General features: G+C 42.3%; 2 protein-coding genes across 4 annotated transcripts in view; one reads left to right on the forward strand and one right to left on the reverse strand.

Annotated features, from left to right (window-relative positions):
• LOC116841742 (midasin-like) overlaps positions 1-12,392 on the reverse strand; it is a 140,511-nt gene that overhangs the window by 37,135 nt on the left and 90,984 nt on the right. The gene's annotated exons all lie outside the window — the stretch shown is intronic.
• The window catches only part of LOC116841752, a 440,348-nt gene that overhangs the window by 671 nt on the left and 427,285 nt on the right, over positions 1-12,392 (forward strand). The gene's annotated exons all lie outside the window — the stretch shown is intronic.

Consider the following 12,392-nt stretch of genomic DNA (forward strand, 5'->3'; position numbering starts at 1 on the left):
ACGCCATTTATTGGCAGCCCCGAGCGCGCGACTCGCCTTTGATTTACGTGCTGCGTAACAATGGCGAGCCTTGGTGGGTAAAGTGCCATTAATTGACTATAACAAATCGTCACGGTCGTCCAGCAAGGTGCGATCCGCGCTCCGACTTCCTACGTGCTCGTGTTAACGACCCTGAGGAAGATCTATCTAGGCGATCGGTTCCGACCGATGCCTCCATTGAGGCGTCACTCTCGCGGAATAGGCATCGCGACGTTAATTGAGGTTGGCTCTTTTTAATCGAGCATCAGCATCGTTGATATCGGGCGTTAACAATCGGCGGGCCGGCCGCTGGTTAGATAACAGCAACGTCGACGGCGGTCCATTACAGTTATACAATGTAATTGCGGGCGGTTTTGCGAGTGTTGGCTGGATGGGAACGTCCGCCGAAAGCGGCGCTATTAGCCGACACGTCGAGAGACGCGCGAACGATTGCGGACGACTCTCGGGCGATCGCGGCATGAATGACTCGAGCGATCACGGCATGAATGATTCGTGATTCTCGCTTTTTCCTCGCCGGCACTTCATCCCCGACACTGTTTTGTTTAGTGTCACGCCGCGGCCATTGTCCTTGTTCAGCAACGTCACTCTTTTAAATTGCACCGCGCACGGCCGATAAACTTTTGCGGCCGATTCCTCCATTGTTCGTCGCTGAGATAAGACGACCAGCTTCGATGTTCTTTCGCTCTTCCGCGCACGCTTTTGCATGCCAGGCTGAACTTTCGGCGAGGCCTTTCGAGGTCCTCGTCGCTACTTTACGACGTCGCGTCGATATCGCTGTCACTGCGGTTATCGCGTTTTTTCACAAATAACGATGGCGGCGGAGTGACCGCCGCGGATACGCAATGGCGCGCGAGTAACGGTGTCGTGTCTCATTCGCGAAACATCTATCATTTTGAGACAAAGCTACACTTCCCGCTTGTCATATCTGTCAGCAGCCTGTCAAGCTCGGCGTTGCGCGCACTCCTTGATCCACTTTCTGGGCGAAAAGCGAGCGCGATACCCTTCTTAGCGAGTGATTAATTGGCCGAAGCCAGCCTTGCGACGCTCGACGAGACGATTTGCGCGTAATTATGCGGAATTCAAATGATCGACCATTGTTACGCATCAGTTAGACGGATAATATTGTTCGCTCTAATGTGCGTCGCAACCGATGCGGAAAAGTATCGAACCATCACGCCGAGTCAACGCGGATATATAATGCGACATACAGGTGTTTATCAATCGCATTATTATTTTTTTAATCTAAAAATCGTACTATTCGTACAAATTCCATGATATTTTCCAAGAAATAAATTTGATTATTCAGGAGTGTCAAGTTATACCCGAGGTACATGCAGAAAAATACTGCATGCTCAAGTGAATATTACTTGTTTCAAGTATTTCATAAGTTTGTATATTCGTAAATCTATCGCGTGAGAGCTCATCATGAGAGCATCACATTTATTTAAATTATAACCCGAATTCTAGTAGATTTAACATTTCTCAATCAGGAATATTAAATTGAAACCAAAATTTGGTTTGTTTACTACACAGTGTCAAGCCGACTTTTTTCCTTTGATCAAGTTTTATAACGTTCTTGTAAGAGAAGAAACTTTTCTTTTAAATGCATGATAATAAGCTTTTCTCAAATTTGTCGTGAGTATATTTTAAGGCTGTTTATCAAGAGAATTTTCTTTGCTGAAGATACCTATTGCTCATTAGAAGGAAGGTAAACTGAAATAATTGCTTTTCTCAACAGTAGAACACGATATTTTTCTCTGCATACGAATTAAGTGATTACGAAGCGAATATTATTCTTTCAGCGCCCACGCGCGCTCGCTCGCAAACGTGAGACCTCTCGTGCGTGCAAATTCCTTTTCGTGCGCGATCGACACGCGATCAGAGATTTACCTGGGAGAGGAAATATCGTTCTCTCCTCAGGTTCGCGACGACTAGCCCGTGAAATCGCCGCCGGTGCAAGAAATAAAAAAGAATCGCGCCGGGAGGCGTGCGCGCCGCGACGTGACGCGGATGCAGACATTATACGGCGACAAGTGAATAATTTTACGGTGAACGTGACTATAAATTAGCCAGGGCCGCGTGCGCGCGCGTCGCCGCTCATCTGCATAGCGTCGTGCCTTGCATCAGATGCGCGAAATCACGATCGATCACACGTATAACGCACTCTTTTATCACTCTTTCTTTCGTAAAACTTCTAAAAAGTACCCGTAAAATTCTCGTTAAAACTACTCGTGTCGAAGGCCTTAAAAAAAATTCGTAAGACTCTCGTCTAAAAACTCCCCGGAAAATTCCCCGAAGAATTTGCCAGGACGAGTTGCTGCAGGTAGCGGCGATTTTGTTTGCTTTGTAACCTGTCAAGTTGTACGCTCGATCGATTTGGGTATTCCGTAAACGTATCCCGTTTAATGACGATGAAGCATTGTAATGTCCGTTATTGTCCGTCTGCTCCTTCAGCGGTTAGGCTAGATCCTTTGGGACGAGCCGTGTCCGCAAAAGGCCGGCTAATTGCGGAAATGGCGATCAACATTCGCGCAAAATGACAGCTTAAGTAATAGACGTGCCGCAGTGCCATTCTGAAAACGAGCCCGATGTCGAGGAAGATATAGAGCGCGATACTTAAGGCGTGAGCATCATTACTGTAATTGTTCCGCGATTCGTTCGCCTGCAATCCCCATTTCCCTAAAAGGCTCTCCCGCTGGGCTACGATTGATATCCGTTTGTTAAAAATTTGTCGACGTTCGCAATTTTACTCGTTAGTTATTTTAAGAGGGTGCTGGAGTCAAAATCTTTAATGACAGAATACTAATTTTTTCCCCAAAGTTTACGTCGCATTGGCTATATAGAATCACAGATGCTCTTATACGCAAGAAAAACACGTGTGAAAATGAGTATTGCTTAATATTTGATAAAAACGATACAAAATTTCAAAGTTGACATTTTGAGTTTGACAAATTAGCCTATCAGACTGTTAGTGTTTTCCGCTAAATATGATAAAATAAGGCAACATATATATTTACGTCAAATTTATATGTACAAAAAATGCGGAAAGAATAGCGTAATCGTCTCTACGTTATCGATATTTTTGATGTTCATCATGGGCTCTATTAAGACCCTTAAGGTCGGAGTCGGTCTTTCAGAAGTCGCAGAGTGTAGATAAAAAAGAGCAACATACTATACACATAGTAGTAGTTTATGAATACTGAATTAGAGGCATTAATGATGTTTTGTTTGACTTTATATTAATATGTACGTACGTATATTAGATTTACATGTTAATATATGTATATAATATATATATATATATATATATATATATATATATATATATATATATATATATATATGTATTTATATGTTAATATATGTATATACATAGCTATTAACGCTGTTACCATTGACGCAGTAATTGTGTACATGTTAAATTGCTCTTTGTAGCTATATTTTGTGAAATTCATGTACGCAGTTTTCTTTGACATAGGATTTCTTTTCCTAAACTTCTAAACATATTTCTGAAGATTAAACGCTGTTTCTACGAGCAATCTGCAGTGCGTTATTTTCTGTTTTGTTCCAATCGTAGAGAACTTTGATATAATGTAGAAATTGTCTTAGAAATTCTTGGATTAACTTCTAGCCAACTTCTAAGATTTCTTTCGTTTTCGGCGAAAATATTGTGATAGCGCATTTAGGATGAGTAACTTAATCGTGCAAAAGCTGAATCGGTGCGATCAAAATGACGTGGAAACACAGTGGACTTTTACGGCGCGTCTCCATTCGGTACTCCAACACCTTCTCGACCCGAGATTTTCCGGCGTTCGCGACCCAAGATCGCCGACGTGAATGTCGAAGGTCCTTCACGCGAGTATCAAGGTCTTCGGCGGGGGTTCGAGGGTCGGAATAACAAGGGGCCGGGGAGGGAGGGGGGAGGGGGACGTCGGTTTCGTCGCGACAAAGAAAAAGTCGGACAGCCATACAAAGGCGCGCTAATGGCGAACGGGGGAGTAACGGTGGTGGCGATAGAAATTCATGAGGCGGACGTGGTGGAAGAGTGAAATTAATATCGCGAAGGGATAAAAAGATAAATGAGATTTTTAATTGGCCGGTGTTGAAAGACGCGAGACGAAGGGGGCCGAGAGAACACACACGCACACACACACACACACATATACACACACACACACACACGGGCGCGCGCGAGGAGGCGTCAGCCACCGCGAGAGAGGATCGCAAGCACGTGCACAGCAGACCGGCCGGTTTCGCGTTAACATGAAAGCAAAAGACCAATAAGGAGACGGAGGCAGGCGGCCGTCCGAAACCGACTTCCGCGAGTCCATTAACATTCGGCTCGCTCCCGATTAAGGACGCGGGCCGGCAGCGCCGGCCGGCGAGCAATTAGCTGGAAACGAGAGTCTAATTGAGGAGCCGATAGATACGGCCCGACAGCGATCTAATTAGCTCGGACGCGCCGCGGTGGTCGGTATCGCTCGAGCGTGCAGTCGAATTAGAGGTACTCCCGCGGGGAGTTAGATTGAGCGATCGCCGCGGTTTGTCAAGCACCTGCTACTGCTGCTGGATAATTGCCGGCTCGGCGATTCAATCGTCGCGATTCAGCGCGCCTGCTAAATAATATATGTGTACTTCGTGTACTCGCGGTTAGGAAACGAACGGATCGACCGGCGGTGAAATACTCGGAGATATCGAACGCCGATATCTATCGTCGACTATCTCGGGCTGTGACGTAAGAATCGGGGAAAGAAACGAGCAGAGTTTCTCACATGAGCTCAAGTGAGCTCACATCAATTTTCATCAACTCGGTATTATCTCGGAAAGTTTGAATACGTGAGGAAGAGAGAGAGAGAGAGAGAGAGAGAGAGAGAGAGAGAGAGGGGGGAAAGCGATATTTTGGAAGGGAAGTTTCGCTCCGCACGGAGAAAACATTAGGAAAAGCCTTTGGCTAAATATGCTTTGCTGTAATGAAATATTAATATTATTTTTCGTCCGTGCATACAAAAGACTTATGAAAATCGTATTACTCCGGAAGTAGTATGCTGGCCTTCTTTTCTGCCTGTTCATGCATATTGAGTAAAACTGTTTTTATGGGAACAAATCCTGATTTCTTAACCACATACAGAGAGAAAAAATATCTGAAAGATGAAAAATATTTATTTAGCTGGAGTACTAATAACAAATTTATTGAAATTTAAGTTTTCTTTCGTTTAAATAAAATAAATACTTGTTTTCATAAAAAGCTGAGATTTTAGGAAAATGTAATTTCCTTGAAAAATATTTCTCCTCAGTGCGAAAATATGTGTATGTGTGTATTAACCCTTAAGCACTGACAGGAGTCTGATAGACTCTCAATGAAATAAAAAAATCTATTGCTGTTTTACTCTCGCTTAAGCGTATACACATCGCGTCCGTCTATCTTTTCTTTGGCCCGTAAGATACGAAGTGGCGACAAGGAAAGACGTTTCGTACACTTTCTCAGGTAATTATCAAACTTTGAAATATTTTGGTAAATCTGTGTCAGTGCTTAAGGGTTAATATAAATAAATATATTATTAGTACTCAATTTAAACAAATATTTTGTATGCCTTAGATATTTTTCTGTCAGTGTAGTGTTCGTTCTACAAACTATAACAGAGAGACAGCAATATCAAAATTTTTCTTATTTAAATTCTAATTAAATTTTAATTATATATGCGTTATAAGAACTGTGACTGTGAAAATTGTGCAGCTAGGTAGTAATTTTTAATGTAATATTTGTGTTTAATTTAAATTTACATACATTTTGCTTCTAATCATAGAGTAACAATCGTAACAGCTTTCTCCATGCAGCGTTCTTTTCCTTTTAAGACGGTATAGAACTATAGACAATAAACGACGAATAAATATGCAGACGTCGAAGCGAAAAAACGGAAGTGCTCGATCCGTAGAACACTGCCGGTGGCATTTCGCATGCGACGGTCGTGCATCGACCGTCTTTGCAGAAATTCGCCATTAATGACAAGTGACGTAAAATAAAAAGAAGCGTATCTGTCTAGACGACGCTTTGAAACGAAGCTACGACTTCCTCCTTCGCCGGCACTTTCGTATGCGCACGGTGTGCTCGCACGGAGCTTGAGACTATGGTGCACGCGACATTACGTGAGCTGTCGACACAAAAGTTTTATCTTTCGCGGTTTTTGTTTGCGGTCTCACTCGCCTGATAGACAACACGCGTTGTCGTCGAGCTCCCTCGTCGGGCAACGTCAGGTCACAATTCGCGTACCATAGCGAGAATATTTACAGATCGTGGTGCTTGATCAACTGATCGGGGCTCCAAGATCGCGGAAGTCTACCCAAGTCGAAATTTTGATCTTATTTTCAGCTTTACTATTCCACTCAACACTTATTTTGATGCTAAAGAAAATGAAAAGGGAAATTTCGGGTATCGTCAGAGTCAAAGTAGGAGTAAATTGTGTCATTAGAATTAAACCTACTTTGCTAACTTAGCTTTTATCGCGTTGTAGAATTTAATATTTCATACAGAGCCAAAATTTAGACTAGAGTAACAATAACAACCTATTCGCATCGAATAAATATATTTATTTATGTCGCATCTGTTATTAGAATGCACAAAAGAATTTTTCAAATCGCGATTTTTTATTGAAGACGGATCGTATCACAAAAATCATGTGTTTCCAATCCGTGTTTTTACTTCTGACGTCGATAAAACAAATATTTAGTGATATGAGCATATTTTCCAAATATGCATCTCATACTCTAGAACTATAATTCTTAAGCCTAGAACAACTCAGAACAAAAAGATCTCGGTTGGAACAAGAAAGATAGTATAAGCTTACTCTTGGTCTGATAGACTGTTTGTCAAAAAACTTTTTTTTAATTTTTCGGGCTTATAATTAAACTTATTGATTTGTGCTTTTGGAACAATGTTTGGAACAACTAGAACGATCTATAACGGTATCGGAATGCTTTATTTTCAAAAAATGGGGTTCCAGATCAAAAACATTTTTTTCATTTTTTGGACTTATAATTCAACTTACGGATTTGTCCTTTTGGAACAATGTTTGAAACAACTAGAACAATCTATTGCAAACAAAAAAATCATTTTTTTTGTTTTATTCGAAAACCGTTTCGAATGAAGCAATATCACTTTGGAACAATGTAGTACAAAGTCAGAACAATCTGGAACAACTTTAAAAATTATAAATTTCAAAAAGTGGGGTGCCAACTTCATACACTCCCCGGTTTCACGACGATGTCGGCGGCCGCTGCCGGCACGTCGCTACCTCGCATACTCCACGTGTGTATGTAAGCGCGTGCGCGTGTTTGTATATGTCGGGCTGAATATTGTGTTGTCGACATGGGAGAGATGTAGGGCCCCGGCGGTGCATGGGCCTATAATGCAACCAGTCGAGTGGCAACTTAACTCAAGGAATAATCAAGTCTTAACGAACGTACAGCGGTGAGGTTAACGTAAGCGGAGGTTACCCGAGGTTAGTTACCGATTGGCCGGTGGTTAGTTAGACGTTACGTGTAAACGTTCGCGTACGAGGGTCCGAACACGAGGGCTCTATCCCTCGTAGCGGCCGGCCGCGAGAAAGATCCAATCGATCGCGCGCGCGGCTGGCATGTCCACGTGATTAGTTCCGACACGATGCCTTCCGCGCACCTTCATTTTCACTCATCCCAATTTAAGTTAATTCTAAGCAACCGCGTTAATCGGCCGGAATGAATGAACGAATCGAGAAAGACGATCCGAGTAATCCGTTCGTCTCTCATTTGACTTGTAGACTTTAGTTATACGGGCTTTGGACTAGTATCTCTCATCCTCTTCTTCTTTATGACATATGACGAATTCGATTGGAAGCATTAGTGCGCACCAGTGCACACTAAGGTTGATTCATAGTCCATTTTTATACTTCAGTTGAGTTTATAGAGTTTTATTTTACATTTAAAATCATCTTATATTTATCTTCAGATGCTGACAAATCGTTGCACTGATTACGGAGTATTCGAAGGCGAATTTAAGACAATTTTTAATATAAAAACTGACTATGAAACGTCTTTAGTGTGCACTGGTACGCACTAGTGCTCGCAATTAAATTCGCCAATAGATATAACATTTAATAAATAGATAATTGATTGTCACGTAGGTATAAACACACCGGTAGCAAATCTATATTCCTTGTCTATACACATAGGAAAATATATACCGCATTCAAGTAAATATTATTTGTTTCAAGTATTTCATAAGTTTATATATCCGTGAGTCTATCACATAAGTTCAACATAAGCAACAGATTTGTTCAATTTAAATATATCCTGAATCTAAAAACATAAATTTTACTATGAATAGGAAGTCTAGCGTTTCAATCAAGAATATTAAATTGAAACAAAAAACTCGATTTGCTTGCTACATAGACATGAACCAATTTTTTTTTTCAATAAAATTTTATAACATTCTTTTGTAAAGAGAATAAATTCTTCTTTTGAACACATGATAATGTGAATTTTTTAAAATTTCTCATGAGTACATTTTAAGAAAATAAAACATTAAAAAAAATAATTTTAATAAAAAAAGTTTACTAAAGATAATCATTATTTTTAAAAGAAGAGGTGAAGGAAATTGAGTAATACATCGCTTTTCTCAGTAGTAGAATAATTTCTTTTTATATACTTTATATTTAAAATTTTCATGAAATGCTCGATTTTAGCAGGTGGGTTGATGCCGCTTCTTTCGTGGATTTATTTCCGACGTTTTGTGAACATTTCAGTTCACTTCTTCAGATTGATCACAAGGTGGTTGATTATAAATCCACGAGAGACGCGGCATAAAATCCGAAAGCCAAACCGAGCATTTCTCCACAGGACGAAAGTCTCAAATATTAGGTAGATAAAAAGAAATTTACTTGTCGTCGATACTCGTATCTAGATGACAATGAACCGAAAGTTAATTCTAATCGATGTTGATGCAACCGGTCCTAAGGTAATTGTAGCCGGCAAGCAACCGTCAATATAGGGATCCCAATTTAACTCGCCCCGAGGAGCTCGTCCCGCCTTTAAACGGAGGTTTGCGGAATGGCAGTCCGCTGTCCTCGGTTCTCGTAAGATATGACACTCGAATTATTCCGCGGACGTTCCCCCTGAATTATGAATGCACCCCAAATGAAGCTGCCAGACGCGCCTCCTCCTGTTTCGAACGTCGAACGGAGCCGCGCAGAACAAACGATGACGAACGACACACATGCGCGCGCGCGTATACGGCAGTTTTAAAAAACGCTCGAAAATTTATCGCCCTCCGCCGCTCTTATATTATTGCTTTCGCGTTCCCCGGCAAGAGATGACGACGCACGAATACACTCGCGCGAAGCTCGCCCCCTCTCGTCCTCTCTCCCATTGTATGCAGATTCGCGTCTAGAAGTTCCGCTAGAGAGCAAGAGAGAAGGAAGACCACGCGTCATCCTTGCTTGGGCCCGTGATTTCGCTTCGGGAAATTTGATGAATAAGTGAGCTTTGTAATGACCGACGCGTCGTAATATTCCGCGGTGGGCGTGAAGGAAAATATTTTCCTACATTCGTGCGCACAAGCGTCGTGTATAGAACAAGAACGGACGTAACTGTAAATAATCGGACGGACAAATACGTCCGCGTAATAAAGCTATTTTGACAGCTCGCGGATCAAAGCGTGGTGAAATGTGCAACAATGCGCGCTAATAGCATTTAGGGGAAAACATCCGGTAGCTGGCACTCTGGTAGTTGTCAGCTACCGGAACCGAAACAGCACTCATCAGTTTTTGAGCATTCTTGTTCGGCTCTTGTCAAGCATTAAAGTGTGCATGAGGATTTATTAATTATTCATTTATTATTTTTTAATTATTGTTTATTACTTATTCGTTTCCTTTAAGATTCTCGTGTATCTTAATATTTAGCGATATGCGCGCAATAATGTTAAAAACAGGTAAAGTACCGAGACTGGACGAGACCAGACTGGAGAGAAACTGGACGTTCTCTTCTATACGGAAAATGCGAGATATATCGCGGAAATAGCCATGAGTATGCAAAAATGTTTTTGAGCATTCTTGCTCGGCTCTTGTCAAGCATTAAAATATGCATGAGGATTTATTAATTATTCATTTATTATTTTTTAATTTTTATTAATTACTTATTCGTTTCCTTTAAGATTCTCGCGTATCTTAATATTTGGCGATATGCGCGCAATAATGCTAAAAACAGGTAAAGTACCGAGACTGGACGAAATCACGAGAAAACTGGACGTTCTCTTCTACATGGGAAATGCGAGGTATACCGCGGAAATAGCCACGAGTATGCACAAATGCGCGTACGGTTTTAAACGTATTCTTCGTTGTGTGATCATGACGGGCGTAATGCGACTTTAACGAGCTGTCAGAGTCAGCTTGCGTTTCTCGCTGGACGTGAGATTGCCAAGCTCTGAAATAATACCGGGAGAGGATCATATACGCTGCTTTGCTCTAAAGATATAATACCGCCCCTCTGCACCTCTCTTTATTCCTCCCCTTCATTCCTTCTGTCGTAAGCACAAAAGGAAAACGAGCAGAGCACTATCGTGAGATCTGAGGAACTTACTTTCCCGAGGAAGAATAGGAGCGGCCGATCGATGAGAAACGATCCGTCGATCATTTAGGAGACGGATACGTTTTTCAATGATTGCCGACGAGATTTATGGCGCTTCATTGATGCACACTAAGCCATGTAAATAATGTGACTGGGCAAAGGTTATGGCTGAAATAGCCGTTTAGCGCATGTTCGAGGGTTCTCGTACGCTCGACTACTCTCGTAGGGCTCCATTCATTATGGTTTATTCATAAAACGCCCCACGTGCACGCGCCTCGAGGCGAACGAGCGACGTTGTTAGAACGATTTTAGAGAAGTTATGCGTGTGTACTTGAGGAATTTCTATAAGTGGGAACGTTTGCCATTCCTCGCGCGTGTCTCGATATCTCTTTCCCCCTCCCCCTTGCGCTTGTACAAACGCGCGTCTCTTGTTACAACCGAGATTTTACGTGTCGTTACGTATCTTGCACGATAATCCATCGCGAGAGCTCTGCGGAAATTCCGCACGCGTGTGAATGTTAACGTGTACATTCAGCCGGCTATCACAGCTTGCGCGACTGGCTTGATAACAAATCGAGCCGTACAAAATGCAAATCGCCGATCCACACCCGCGATCCGCTCGTGCGGAGAACCACTGTGTGGTAGGAATCTGACGGTAAATTACGAGCTACACGAGTATACCTACACAGGATGTCCAATCTGCGCAGGTGGTCGGGCAGTGGTCGGACGTCCGCGAAAGGAGGTACGCGAGGGAATTACAAGAGACAATCAGTCAATTTTTCTCTCGATTCGATAACGAGTCCCGCGGCAGCGTGGAGGCAAGAAACCGATCTGTATGTCAAAGCCGCGACTCGAGCGGAATTACTCTTGCGCGAAGTAGTCACGAACGGCGATGCGTATGAAAGATTATCCGCGCGCTGCCGAGCGATTTATTCTCTCTATACAAAATTAAACCGGCATAACTCACTCGCGATGCACTGTCAACCGATACGCAACGTGAAAGTCGGCTCACCGGAACGCGATATCGTATTTTTGCGTATCGCCTCGTGATACTAATGATTCCGCGAGCGGTTTCTATCCTGAGAATATCGCGATGTCATCTATCGATGACGTGTTCTATTCCAAAATTGATCGACGTTCCAAAGAGAACGAGTTTATATTTAAATCCGCGAGCTCAGCGTATTTTTCGCAGGCTGCCAATCGCGACTGGCCATCGAACCGCGTGCGATTTCCCGTTTCGCGAGCAAAAGCGCGTTGAAAAAGCGGCGGACGCGCGCCGCCTCCTGCAGTCATTAAAGTTAATTGACGACTCGTTACTCAGCGACGTGATTTCCAATCGAGATTCTTCATCAACCGAGTCTCGGGCCGAGTCGGTTGAATGACACGTTCATGAGACGCACGGAAGTGCGTTTCTGAAATCCTCTCTACTTACATGAACGCATTAACACGTTTGCTACCAGCGTCATTCATGTATGACGCACCAATCTCTCTTCTTACTTAACATGTTCGCGTACTACCAATATGTATAACAACGACTTACTTTGTATATATATACCCAGTAAACACAAAATATCATCCACATTACAATGTCAGCTCAATCATATGGTATATTATGTAACTGTTATTTCGTTATATAACAAAGTAACAGTTACATAATATATCATATGATTGAGTTGACATTATAATGCCGATGATACTTTGTGTTTACTGGGTATATATACATATATACATATGTATAAACCAACTCCCCTCCCTCA

The sequence above is a fragment of the Odontomachus brunneus genome, unplaced genomic scaffold, assembly GCF_010583005.1.
Source record: "Odontomachus brunneus isolate Ranch 3 - 2012 unplaced genomic scaffold, Obru_v1 Obru_scaffold_018, whole genome shotgun sequence".
Classification (NCBI taxonomy): domain Eukaryota; kingdom Metazoa; phylum Arthropoda; class Insecta; order Hymenoptera; family Formicidae; genus Odontomachus; species Odontomachus brunneus.